General features: G+C 32.1%; 1 pseudogene; it reads right to left on the bottom strand.

Moving 5' to 3' along the window:
* Positions 1-9,960: 9,960 nt before the first annotated feature.
* On the bottom strand, positions 9,961-11,898 carry LOC131614630 (uncharacterized; annotated as a pseudogene).
* Positions 11,899-13,581: the final 1,683 nt, after the last annotated feature.

Raw genomic sequence — 13,581 nt, 5'->3', positions numbered from 1 at the left:
AAGTTCTAGGGCGTTGATCTAAAGCTAATGGTAATACTATGGCTGGATTCTGAGGGACCATAGCGTTCTACCCAGATGCGCGCGCAGGGGATCAAGAAAACATGCTTTTCATAAAAATAAAGTTGGAGGGAGGGCTCGAACCTGTGACCCTCCACTCACACACGCGCCTCTTTACCAACCCAACCAAGCTATTCAGTTGACTAAACCATGCATTCAGTATATTATATAATAAATCAAGAAACATTATGGGAAACGCGCGCGAAATTTTGAACTGGCAAACCAAGTGATGACACCTCATCATCTTCTCCAAACCAACCTGCAAAAACTCTATAATTTTAGCTATGAGCTCGCTAGGGTTTTGTTCGTGGCTTTCATACCTGGAAAATAGCGAATAGAACATCCCTACACATAAATGTTTCGCACTACCCCAGATCTCTTCGTCTGAACCATGCGAATTCAATACTAACCTTGTTTTGATCTAATTTTGGCCCTAATATAAAACCCCCAAATTGAACCCTAAAAGCTTAACTCGGCCTCCAATGGCCGATCATATTAGAATGCACAAAAATTCAATTAACATTCCAGAAACGTCCACAGCAATCAGACAAAGCAAAATATGCGATCAAAACATCATGAATATGCACACATCATGCTAATCGATTCAAGATTCATAGAGACTTACTTTGGCTTATTGGAGGTCGTTCTGGGGGTGTTGATGAAGCGTAGGGATCCAAACACCTTCAGAATGTCTCGAGGAAGCTTCTGCACCCTTCAAATCTTGTTGAATCCTCTTAATTCTCAAAAACCGAGTATGAGTTCTTTGGAGATTTTTTTGCTCTTATGCGCGTGCCCCTCTGCAGAATGTTCCCCTATTCGTGTGGCATGTGTTAGGTACTTATAGGCAACAAATTAGGTCAATAAAAACAATCCAAAACCTCTTTGAATCCAATCTTGCCAAGCTTGAAAATTTGATTTTATTCTTGAATTGAAACTTTCTATTTTGGCCAAATCTTGTATTAATATTTTCCCAATCAGTGTACCACGAAATTACATTGCTAATTTATCATAAATATGATTGGAATTGGTCAATGTGAATCCTTTAACACAATATTTGATTTTTCCTTTAATTATATCATTTTAAATCACTTTTTTAAATGAAATAAAATCATATAAAATTGATAATTTCGTGGCACATGGTTTGGATAACTTAGATAGCTTGTGGACCAAGATTAAGTCTTAAAAAGATAGGCCCATTTGCAAAAAATTCCAATTTTAACCTCTTTTATTTCACATTTTACCTCCAAAATTACCCAACTTTGACAAGGCATATCTCTCTCAATTTTTAAGCTATGAAGGAGTTCTAGGACTTTTTGGAAACCTCAAGATGTCCTCTATAAGCCACTTTGGAACATATTTTTCATTTGGGGATTTTATCTTGATGATATGCCCTTTGACAAAAAACTGTCTTTGGTTGACTTTTGAAAAGGACCTATAATCTTTTTGTACTATATCTCCCAAATGAAGCATTTATGGCCTTGGCTTGTGAGGCACAAAGCTGTAGGGAATCCAATTTCCTTCAAAATAGGCTTCGAGTGAGGAATTTCTGATGTTCCATGTGAAAGTTATGGCCAGTCAAAGTTGAGTTGACTTTCTCCTATAAAAAACCCTAATTTGAACCTTTTGAATTTGTTCATTTATGAGTTTTTATTGATGAATCATGATCAACCCTTGATCAAATGATGGATATAATCTCCCATACTTGATGTTGACCAAAAGTCAGGAGCTTTGACTGAACTTTGACCATGGTTGACTTTTAGGTCAATCTAGTCGACTATGGATCATCTGAGCCATTGAATGAGTAAACTTTGGAATTGGGCTTTGTATTTTGACATAGAAGTGTCTTGAAACATAATGGACCATGGGTAACTTTATTGAAGACCTTATTTTGTTGCTTTCCTCAAGAAGGTACCAAACCCTAGCTTTAGGAGATTCTTGCTTAGGAGAATGTCTTGATGAAACTCTTGAGCTTTGAATCATTGTGAATGAAATGTGGAAGGCAAATTTTTGGGGTATGACGCATGGACATAACATCTAAATGTAGTCTACTCTACTACCACTCACAAGATTTTAACCATGTATAAATCGATATATGCAAGTATATTACCATGAATGAAACCATCCCCTATACTCATAAGATGCCATGAGTTATACAAATTAGTACTCATCTATTTCGATTAACGTACAAATCATTGAACGTTCTACTTTTGCATGAGACTTCGATCCTAAGCATGTCCAAGTGTACTGTTAGAGGTATAGGTTATGATGACTTCCTAAATCATATAGATATGAATTGGAAACCACGTAACTCCTATATAATTCACAGGTCATGACCACTTCGGGCTCCTCACAACCGAGCATAGTATTTTGATCATCAATATCCTACTATCATTCTATGAGACTCTAGTCTGACTTACTGAGCATACATCATGTATCATGTGTTGTTGTCCACATATCTTTTATATTTGTACTATTCATAATAGTGTCAAGTATCCAAGATTTTCCAACACTAAGTGTAACCAGTCTAGGTTTTCCTAGTGATACTACTAGCATCATGTAACCATAATCCTCTGATTAAGCATTTACTTATGATATAAACCAACTTTGGGTATTCCATTCCATAGGATGCTATCCATAAATAATTAGCTAATGCTAAGCTAGATCCTATATCAATAATTAGGTTCTACTCTCTACATTACTTAGGTAAAATGGTTCGCAATCAATCTAAGTATCGTTATGAGTTGCATGACATGTTCCTTTTTGTGAAGAAGATATTCATCATTTATCTTAGCTTAGCTTTGATTAAGACAAAAGCCTATCATAGAAGAAAGATCAAAGAAGAAAAAATTGAAATCAAATATCAATATTGCATAAGATTTGTAAACAAAAGGATTATATCATGAAGATTAAGGTACAATGGAAATTCATATGTATATAAGCTTTAGGTGCTCAAAATGTGTTCATCTAAACCATTCTATTTTGGTTAAACATTCATGCACGATTTTCATTCAAAACAAAACTTTTAAAAGGTACAATTTCAAGTTTTTGATGGAGTAAATTAATTTACTTAATGGATCAATTGATTGATATGCTCTCTATTTGAAAAGCTTATTTTCATAAATTGTGGAGGTTTGAAACCCCTGCAATCTTACTATTTTTTGAAACAGCACAATGGTTCATAAACTGTGGCAGCTTGAAACCGTTGCAATTTTACTGTTTATTTCAAACAGCAAACTGGTTCATAAACCGTGGCATTTTGAAATTGCCGCACTTTAATTGTTATTTTAAAACAGTATAATATTTTGAAAAAAATATTAACCATTGTGATTCCAAATCATTTTCAATGATCATGAAACATTTTCAAAAAATTGCCTTCTTTCCCAACATCAAATTTTAGATTTCTTCATCACTAAGTAACAAAGTTAAAATACTAGAAATGAATTACCCATATTATATATATATATATATATATATATATATATATATATATATATATATATATATATATACACACGTAATAATTTACATTAAATAATCAACCTTAATATTATTTTTCATATGATTCAAACAAGTTTTTTCATATATATACTGAAAATACATCTGTTTTTCAATCATTTTTAGCATTTAAGTGTGTGTGTGTGTGTGTGTGTGTGTGTGTGTGTGTGTGTGTGTGTGTGTGTGTGTGTGTGTGTGTGTGTGCGTGCGTGTGTGTGTGTGTGTGTGTGTAATCAAATTGATTATCTTAGAATTTAAGTCAAGTTAAATATTACTAAATATTCTATACAAGGTTGCATTGTATGTTGACCATTGTTGTTTGGTGTGATCATCACAAGTTGTTCATGATTTGTAAAAAGTTATTTGATTCGGGGATATTTAAAATCCACCACAGTTTTCGTGTTTGTTGTAAAAGAAAATGGTGTTGCATTCTTATGTTGGTTTGTGTTAGAAGATTGTAGGAGAGTCTTAGAGTAATGCTTGTACAAAGATCTAACTTAGTGAAATCTCTCACAGGGTGTCAGGATATATCCTTGTTTTCTTTACATTTTTGCATTTATATATCTAAAATTTTCTTTATAAGTTCATAGAAATAATTTCGAAAAAATAAGAACATTAGAACCATTAATGAAAAACTACAAAAAGTCTTAAAACCTAATTCACACTCCTTCTTAGGTTGTACTCTGAACTTACACTTTTACTAACCAATACTTAGTCTTATTCCTAAGCTTATGGATTGTGCTCGGTCATTTGTCAGTTAAACAATTCCTAAGTACGCAGTGGTCACTTTAATCCCACTAATTATCGGATGAATCTTACATGTGCTCAAATTATTAATCATCCGCTTTCCAATCATCTGTGACCCTAAATTTTTAAACTACCCAATGTGGCTTCAAGCATCACAACTTATAAATTTTGAATGATCACAATTGGAGGGATGACGATAAGTGCGAAAAATGGAACTGCAAAACACCCACATTAACACCTTTTTTTCTCTTATTTTTCGTGAGAAAGAAGGTTGAGAAGAGAAAGATAATCCTCATTTCATCGTCAGCCCCATTTAGAGTTGTCAAATAAGCCCTATATTTGAAAGCCCCACTTATTTAGACCCATCAAAGCCCTAATATATTAAGCCCCTATTATTGGAGATTTATTTTAGGCCTTAAAATGTTAGGCCCTTTCCATAATGCAATTTTGTTTGGCCCCATTGAAAGGGCCCTATTTTATTCCAAAAACTTGCACAAGATTCTATTTGCACCAAGATTATATTTCTATGTCGATAAAATCGCTATACACATAAAATTATATATAGCCTGAATCGATAAAATAACTATAAGATCCAGTTCTCTTGATTCGTTGTTTTCTGTTATAGCTTAATGAAGTGCTTATTGTTTAAGCTATTTCAATAAGTGTATGTTTGGATCATATGTTTATATGTTGTTTTCAAATTTATTTCAATAAGCTCTCTATGATTGATAGCTTTTGAAAACAGATTATGGAGATGTGTGTTTTCTTTGGCTCTTTCAACAAGTGTTTGAAGTAGTAGAAAAGCTAATATAAGTTAATCTGAAAATGCAGTTATTAATCAGTTTCTTATTTCATAATTCATTGTGTTTTGTGTTTTTTGCTTTTTCTTATTATAGAGTTGGACTTGATATTCCGATAATTGAAGTTCGATATAAGAACTTGAAAATTGATTCTGAAGCTTTTGTGGGAAGTAGAGCTTTGCCTAGTTTCATTAATGTTGTTACTAATGTTGTAGAGGTAAGGAGTGATTGGAAATTATACTACTTCATAAAAACTATTCTGAAATTTTTAACAGATCTTTTTTATTTAAAAAAAATTATTAAAATTATTTTTTATTTTCAATTTTTTTAATTTTATTTTTCAAAATTATGTTTTTTTAATTTTATTTGGGCCTTATGGCTCCTTTTTTAATTTTAGGGCCTTCTATCTTTAGGCCCTATATATTTGAGGGTTTACTATTGTTAAACTTTTTTAGGCCCTCTTAATATTGGGGTTGGGGCCCAAATTAATTGGCCCCTTAAATTGACACCTCTATCCCCATTCAATATATTGTCATGCCCAATTGACCATTCTACCCTTTACTCAATTATTAAAATTCCTAAAATGCCCTTTTATCCAAATAAATGAAATAGTGGCTTAGCCATACGATTCAACCTTATTTTATTATTTACTTGGCTTAATATAACATGTGAAATTATTAATAATCGACCAAAATGCTCTTTAGGGACTATTTTACCCTTAGTTCTATATTTCCATTAGCAAGTAAATAAACAGGTTTCTAATCGGTATTTCAGGCCGAGATATTACAATAACGATCATATATAACGTTAACAACAAATTTTACATTATGACTCTCTTTTGAACATGGCTATAAAATGTCTTGGGCAACAAACCTTTAGTAAACTCATCCACTATCATACATTACGACCCTCCTTTGAACATGGCTATAAAATGTCTTGGGCGACAAACCTTTAGTAAACTCATCCACTATCATTAAATTTGTAACAATGTTTTCAAATGACAATTTTGTTTATGTATTTCTTATTTGAGAGACGACCATTTCAATTCCATGGGTTTAGCATATTTTAAGTGCCTCTCATTCTTAGACAAGAAAACTTTTGCATATTATCACAATAAATCCTTGAATTATTTCTTCTGATAATGAAGATGGTGACTCTTCTAATGTTCTTGAATTCATTTCTTCATATTTCAACATATTACTTCATTGAGTTTCTCAATGATCTTCTTCTTGAATTTTTCATGAAACTGAAGTTACACATTTCTATTTTTTTAGTCAAGGAATGATGAAATTGTTGGCCTTAATTCTTGAATCAGATATATATGTTTATTTGGTGTTTCATCTTCCTAAATGTGTATGTTCATTCTCCCTTGTTCTATCTTAGTAAAATCCTCATGGATCATTTCAAGAATGTCTCATAATTCCTTGGCCAAAATACAATTGAAAACAAAAAGGCACTCTATAGTGTTGAGAGAACTCATCATCCATTACATGGCTTTAAAACCGAGTTCAACTTTTCTTTTATCTTCTTTGGTCCATAAAACATTATGTTTATTCACTACTTTATTATTGACACAATAAGTAGGAATAAATGTACCATTAATGATAAACTTATTTCAAATTCATTTTCTTCAACAAAAATTGTCATTTTTGTTTTTCATGATTCAAAACTTTCACCATCATATGATGGAGGTGTATTCATGAAAAGACTTTTGTTAAAAATAGAAGTGTTTTTAGTCATCATTCTACCTCCTGAGACAATTAGTCGTATAACAGGAGTTAGGCTCTATCGTTTGTTGGACAAATGACTCCAAAAATAAGAGGGGGTGAATTATGAGGGTTTGAAAAATGATGTCCACTTAAAAATTTCTTATTGATAGTTTCCACGTTAGTTGTGACCTTTTTTACAAGTTATGCCTAAGAACCTTATTACAACCAAACGAGGGTTTTACATTGGTTATCCTCTAAACAAAACACGAGACTTTACACCAGGCTAATCTCGAAACCAAGCAAGAGCTTTTACATCAGGCTAAGCTTACAAACTAAATGGAGATTTTGACAAAAAAATCTCACGAACTAAATGAGGGATTTTACATTAGGCTAAACTCACAAACCAAACAGAGACTTTGACTGACTAATCTCACAAACTAAATAAGAGATTTTACTAGTTTAGCTCACAAACCTAACAACAACTTCTGACAAAAGATATTACGCGGGAGATAAATTTCTCTTGGATAAATTACAGCACTAACCCCAGTACCAAAACAAACAAAAACCTCACTTGATATTTTTAATTCTCAAAGTACTAAGATAATTTAGTGAATAGGATAGAAATGAACTGTAGGAGGTAGTAAGTGAAAAATTATGTAGAAATGTGTTTTTTTGCTTTAAAAGTGAGGGTAAACCCTCTATTTATAGGTGAAAAATCTTGCTCAAAAAGGAAAATGATTTATGGGCCTTTAAATGTCATAATTGATTAAGCCATAAGGTTAATTGATTATGAGTTTCAAAATGTGAAAACCCTAATTCCTAAAAAGGTAAACCTTCAATGGCTATCATCTTAATCGACTAGGGGTGTTCTTAAATGATTAAGAAGTTGTATGTCTTACTCTAATCGATTGTTAATGGCCTTAATTGATTAGGCAGTGTATACAAGCTTCCTAAATGTTTAGAAACATTGTTGATCATTCACACAATCACCGTGATTGTTCCTCTATATGCTTTAAGAGTTTTTCAGCAAATTTTGAGAGGTTTAAAACACTTTTAGGGGAGTGAATCCATTGCCTTAGCGAATTACACTAATATCTTTGTAATACTCTGATCACTCAGACATAGACCAGACGAGTTTTAACACTTCTTCTCTTTCACAAACTTGAAGCGTCAAGATCCATTGCTTGATTCATCCAAGATTTAGCATTTCCATTTAGACTTAACTTCTTCTAGCTGATGAGGTTTTAATAGAGCTTCTTTATAGACACCATCATTATAGATTATTTGATAGAGATCATCGGAGATCCCATAAAATTCCGTTTGACATTAGGTGTTGTCCTTAAGAGACTGGCTTTGACACTTGGAATTCATAAGCAGAATTAACTTAATCATCTTGATCATAACTTCATATGAAGATTTCACATCATAGTGTTGTTATCATCAAAACCATTGAAAACATTTGATTGCTACAAACATTATACTTGCAAACAAATTAATTCACACCTATAACCATTGAAAACAAGTAAGGATAAAGCTAACATGTGCCCCAAGGGCACATGTTAAAAAACCTAAATATAGAAAAATTGTATTGGAAAATGTAATAAACACATAAATTATCAACTTTTAATGAAAACAATGCACAATTTCTAAGAAATATTTTCCATATTAAGCTCTTAACATGTGCCCTTAGGACACATGTTAGCATTACCCAACAAATAAAATTCAAGCAACCATTGCAAACGTCTGAAAGTTACAATTCGAAGGCATTTTATAAAATTTCTGATGATAGTATCTGGACGACTTCCATAGTGAATAAAAAACTATATTTCTATTCAATTATATGAGATACATATGTACACTAGTTATAATTTAGGATGTTTGTGATGATTATGATGTAGAAATACAAATGAATTATGTTACCAAACACAATTATTTAATAAAGGAAATATTTTTAGAGGGTTTAAGAAAATATGTTATAAGGTCTTGAGTGAAAGGATTTATGAAATTGTTTATCCAATAAATATGACTCTCCGAAGAGTAACATTCAGACTTATGTAATTTGCTGTCCGAATGAATCATCAAGACATAAAAATTTCTTTTTCAAAAAAGTCATTTCAAAAAACCAATAGTGTTGATTGAATAAGATGCGTCCAAATTGTATTATCCCTACGAAATGAGTTGGATAATTTCATAAATTTACAGAATTTATGGTATAATAATGAACAACCTTCATGGTTCGTTCAATCTCAAATACACAATTCTTTAGAGTTGTTTATAGTCCAATTCGAGATGAAAAAATCAAATTGTTAATATTATAAAGGTTCAATCACTAGTTTTGAACCGAACAAAAGCTACATTTACAAACATGTAAATGTACTTTTTCTAACCACATTGGTATTATTAAACTAATAACTAGGATCACTAAAAAATATATCAAAATCTATACCAAATCTATACCAAATCTAATAATAGAACTACTCTTTTTATAAAATAAAAAAATCAACTAAACTGCTTGCATGGTTTATGAACCAAACTAAACCAATTTCAATCTAGTCATTGTTATTTTTTTAGGGATCAGTTCAGCTCTGTCGTATTTTTCAATTTTTATCTTCTTATATAACTATCTTACAACTTTATATCTATGATACTATTATAGACAAACTCATCAATTGGTATGAGAGCCTTAAATAAATACATATTTATAGTTAGTCCCAAAGGTTACCACCAAAAACAGCTGCTTTTAATTACTCATACCAGAAAATCAATGCCCATATGATAAATACAATGAAACTAACAAGAACTTTTGAGCTCTTTCTTGAAGAACAAAAAGAGATTGGACTCTCCTTTGCACTTTACATTTAACCAAAATGGTTAGCAGGAGTATAACTCAAAAAGTATTGAAACAAGTCATATCAAAGTGTTCACCTTGCATCAGTCACCTACTACCTTAAGCATCATATACCTCCATAATTGGATTCAGTAACTAAACTAAGCACCATATCTATGCAAGGATCAAAATAAATTCCCAAAGTCTATTCAACCTACTACCAACCAATTAGTCCCGCTGAAACTACCAGGGACCGGCGTCATTTCTTGCCCTCGATTGGAGATTTCGCAGAATCCTTTCATCTGGAAAACCTTCACACATACATTCATAAAAACAAGTTATAGAGAAAGCTAAGTAAGAATATCAGGAAAAGATCATTACCCCTGTCCAACACGTCTCCCAGTTTACCAAGTTTACCGAGTGCTTCAAGTATAGCTCTTTCTTGCTCCTGGACCAAAGTAACATCCATATAATAAACTTTGTTAGAATTGTGTAAAGACAAATATGTAGGGTAATTCAATGCATTTCAAAAGGGAGAAATTACAAGAAGAGCCTGTTTCGCATTCTCAATATCAACTGGACTAGGCTTCTCTTTACCATAAAGCATCTTTTCAACCTGCCAAATGTAAGAAATTAACACAACAGAATGAGAACTAATGAACACCTGAAATACATTGTTTAATTAACTGCAATAACAAATTTATTGTGAAAACAATAAAATCATAATAAGTTTATCAAGGAATGCTAGTAACATACTCTTTATTGTGAGATGAAATTCATGTAAATCATGTCAATTAAGAAGTGAGATCCACTTGACTTGGTGGGAGATGTGCATTTAAGCCAATAATGAATAGTGTGACAGAAAATGTACTGTTAGCCTTTCTTCAAATGATTTAGTCCATGAATGAATGCTGATCAATAATTTAGGGTGTGAATGAATACTATTTGATAATTAAAAAGAATCTATGTATGACAACCATTTTATCCCTTACAAGATTTAGATGCTAAAAAAACTACTCCGTGAAAATTCGGGTCATCTTAACCATCTCTCCTCCACCTTTCAGTGAAAATTAACTAGCATACACATCCAATCAAAAATATATATGAAATCAGAATTTTCTTACATCATGGATAACTCTATCTGTTGCGCGAATCTGGATTAAGATATCTCTGTCGCTTAATGTGACACACTGGGATGGTTGACAGTACTGCTGCTTAAACTGATAATTCCCTTTCGGCACACTCCCTCTTCCAATATGTGGCAGCTGAATATCATAATTGAACATTTCCTTGGGTTGCTCAGCATTCCCATAGACCTATTCCACAATCAACAGACTATCTTTAAATTTTGGCGGGGCAGTGACAAATTGCAATTAATAAGCCAGATTCAACTATTACTGTTGACTATTTAAAATAATCATGAGATATAAAATGAATTAGCCGAGGATGGAGTTTTCAATCTTACAATTGAATTTTCATTTGAGGCAGAAGGACACGCAGAAGTATTAGCCTTAACATAACCATGAGCATGCGAATGAGATGCCTTTTTCCTTTGCTCCCTGCAACATAAAATGTTAAAAAGGCAGTGAAGTTTCTCCATTTTACAATCCCATGTCATAATAATAGCAGCACAAAAACATTTGCAAACACCTTATCCATCTAATTGACTCATCAGAATTTGTTTTAGTCAGAATTTCTCGATGTTCCGAATCTGCAATATTTAGTTCCTTACGTAGTTCAGTCAAGAGCCCCTCTTTTCCCTACAGCCACAAACAAATTACAACCATGCATAAAAAGAGAGAGGATTTGCAAGAGCACATTGAATGAGAGAACAAATATTTACCCAAGTAAGAAAATCTGATTGAGCAATAAAAGCCTTCAATATTGAACTGTAAGCCTCAATTTCCAGACAGTGAATATGGTGTTCCAAGTTTGCTGCATCACTCATTCCACTTGAATCTGCAATCAATGAGCTTAAGATCAATAATGACATAGCATGTGGAGAAATCTATCATAATATCATGGCAAAAGGATGCCACTTCTCATGCACTCATTATTCTCATGCTTCATATAGATAATAATATCTATATCGCACACCTCAGAAAAAAGATGTGTTCATGTAAACAAATCGGTGTCCGAAACTGACACAGTAATGGATGAAGCTAGCATTAAAAAGAAAAAGAAAAAGAAAATGCCGCCGGTGAAGCGAGGAAAGTTTACCGGCAATGTGGTGGTTGGTGGAGTGAGAGTGAGCATAGTCCATGATGAGTAAACCACCCTTTTCTTCACTATGATGAAAACGGATAGTGCGGGGCGAGTATACACAAATGATAAAATAAAATAAGTTTTTTTAAAATTTATATTAAATAAATATAATATTTTAGTTTTTAAAAATTTATTTTAAAATTCTATAGCATAATTCAATAAAAGGAAAAAAAAAATCATATAAGTCAAAATAGTAAATCAGTTAATTTATATTCAAATGCCTCAACTAAGTTTGAGGTTATATAATTTAAAATTCTATTCCATAATTCAATAAAAGAAAAAATTGATAACTTTGTATATTTATATCCAAAGACGTTAATTAAATTTGATGATATATAATATAAAATTCCATGGCACAGTTCAATAAAAAATGGTAAATTCGACGTTAATTTATATCCAAATATAATTAAATTATACGATAGACAATTTTAAATTTTACTATAAAATTCAATAAAAGGAAGAAAAAATAGGTAACTTCATTAACTTATGGGCAAAGGCGTCAACTAAATTATACATTATACAATTTATATTTTTACGACATAATTTAATAAAAGAAAGGAAAAAATTGGTAACTTCGTTAATTTATGTCCAAAGGTGACAACTAAATTTGATATTATATAATTTAAAATTCTACCCTATGGTTCAATAAAAGTTTATAGCAAAAGGTTCAACTAAATTAGATGCTATATAATTTAAAAAGACCACTTTGATTCTTTATCTACTCAAATAGTTAAATAGTGGTATATTAGTCTTTTTTTTTTAATTTTTCAGAAAAGACAATTAAATATTAAACACGTGGTATTTGAGGTGGAATTTTTTCATCACCATCTTCTTCATTAAGTCTTCTCTGTTTTTTCCTCATAAATGATGATAAATTTTATTGTTGTGAAAATTCTGCGAAAAATTCTTCGTCCGAATATCTCGCGACTCCAACCCCATCAACAAATCAAATGTCAAAATTTTATCTGAACCCGGATACATACATCATTGAAAAAGACAATTTCTTTGTAGATCCTCTATGGGGAGAACTTCTACCGAAAATCTTAAAATATCACTCCTTTGGAGATGCATCTCTGCAATTTGTTTTTTTTTTATTTTCTCTGAATTCGGAGATGCATTTCGAAATCATCAAATGAGAGTGTTTTCGGATATGCATCTCCAAAAACACTATTTTCACATTTTTGGGTGTTTTCGGATATGCTTCTCCAAAATATGCAGAAATTGTCTTTTTTTATTTTATTTTCTAAACAATGTTTAGTCTCGTATTTTAAATTAAACAACAACGCTTGGAGTAAACAGTGTTTGATATAAACAAAATATAACACGCATATTTGAATAAAATACTAATATTATATATACAACTAATAGTGTACGTAAATGTCAAAAAATACTCGAATACAATAAAGTCAATAATGAAAAATAAACTAGAACCAGCTACTGAGTATGCCTAACTCTAACTACATGGGACCTCCTCTATCTGGTATATGTCGCCGCACCGGCCGCGTCACCGACCATCCTCTCCATGTTGGCAATTGCCTCTAGACCGGCTTGCGCAATGATACCTCGGTCCAGTGCATCCTGCCCAAGCATATCTATCTGCTAACATATCAGCTGGAGACCAGTCGCATGGTCATCCTCGGCCTGCTGGTTCTCCAAGATCTTCTCGTGTGCTGGCCTAGGA

The sequence above is a fragment of the Vicia villosa genome, linkage group LG6 (genome assembly GCF_029867415.1).
Source record: "Vicia villosa cultivar HV-30 ecotype Madison, WI linkage group LG6, Vvil1.0, whole genome shotgun sequence".
Taxonomy (NCBI): Eukaryota; Viridiplantae; Streptophyta; class Magnoliopsida; order Fabales; family Fabaceae; genus Vicia; species Vicia villosa.
This window is presented reverse-complemented; position numbering and strand designations above follow the sequence as displayed.